Raw genomic sequence first — 1,599 nt, 5'->3', positions numbered from 1 at the left:
CTTGTGTTGCTTGATCTCAAGGGAAGCAATTTAAAGTCCTGTGGAAATCAGAGTGGCAGAAAAATTAGAGAATCCCCAGAGGTACATCTAGGACTCCTGTTGCTTCAGAGGATGCTGTACTGTAGAGATGGGTGCTTTGTTTTATAATATGATTGGACATTTAGACAAGACAAATTTGTAGTTACAAGTCAAAACAAGCAAGCCCAAGAGAGATCTATTGGCTTGAAGTGTAGCATTTCTGACCTTGGTAGAGTCTCAGTTTTGTTTAGACATTTGGTCTGATAGAACCTTATCATCTTGCCCTTGAACAGGTAGAGTGACTGAATTCTCAACTGAGAGCCAAATTTCTTACCAAAATACATGAAAATGAAGCTCATTCCAGAGGTGGAGTCATTCTGTGACTTCATCAGCACCTGGTTTAGGCAATCTTTTCCTCTGGAGGCCAAATCAATTTTTTTTTTTTTTTAAAAAAAAGCAATCCCTCACCCCCTTCCTGTTCAAAATTACTTCCCCCAAAGAGTAAGGTTTTCCAGTAAGAAGGAAAACTTCTAACTTCTCACTCTCTTCATCCATTCTTCTTCTGACTTTTTGACCATCTTTATGACCATAACCTTAAACTCTTTATCATGTAGGTTGCTTATCTCCACTTCACTTAGTTCTTCTTTTGGGGTTTTATCTTATTCCTTCATTTGGAACATATTTCTCTGGTGCCTCATTTTGCCTAATTCACCATTTTTATTCCTATATGTTTGGTAGGTTGGTTTTGTTTTCAATCTTGGAAAAGTGGCCTTATGAGCAAATGTTCTATGGGGCCCATCAGTGCACTCCCCTCTGGTCACCCAAGCAATAAGCTTTAGTGGTGCCCTCTGTGTGAACTGCGTGGGTCTGTCTGTTGTGGCAGGCTGACTACTGTAGGCGTGGTGGTTGGTGTAGCTGCACCTGTGTCAGGTGGGTTGCCAGGCCCTGCCTTGGGCATAGGCTGCCCCCTGTAGGTGGGCAGGGCTGTGTCATGAAATGATTGGCTACAGAGCCCTGGGAAAGGGGGTCCTTGGGCTAATGCTGGTCTAGTGGTGGGCAAAGCTTCGTCTCGGGGTGGCCAGCAGTAGGTTCAGGGCTTCCAGAGTTGGATCAGCCTGTTGATGGGGGGCGGCCATGGCTTAGGGGTATCTGGGCCTGGTGTATGCCCACTGGTGGGCAGGGCCAATTCCTGACTTGTGTGGCCGTGGGCTCTGGGCTGACCCAGACCTAGTGATAGCCCACTGGTGAGTGCACCAGACCCCGACACAACTGGCTGTAGTGCCATGGTTTTCCCAGGGCTATTGTCTACCCAGTGATGGGTGAGGACAGTCCCAGGCCTAGGGGTGACTCACTGGTGGGTGGCTCTGTGTCTGGCTTCAAGGTCCTGAGTTTCTGTTGTAGATGTTAGCTGGCTGGTGGGCAGTGGCAGGGCTGAGGAGGGGCCTCAGGGCTAGTGCTGACCCTCTGGTGGGCAGAGCTGGGTCCCAGGGTCTCTGGCTGCAGTGCCCTGGGTTTCAGGAGTGGGCGTCAACCTGAGGGTGGTTGGGACCAGTGCTGAGGCCTACCTATGGTTGGTGAGGC

Source organism: Globicephala melas, chromosome 2, assembly GCF_963455315.2.
Source record: "Globicephala melas chromosome 2, mGloMel1.2, whole genome shotgun sequence".
Taxonomy (NCBI): Eukaryota; Metazoa; Chordata; class Mammalia; order Artiodactyla; family Delphinidae; genus Globicephala; species Globicephala melas.
This window is presented reverse-complemented; position numbering follows the sequence as displayed.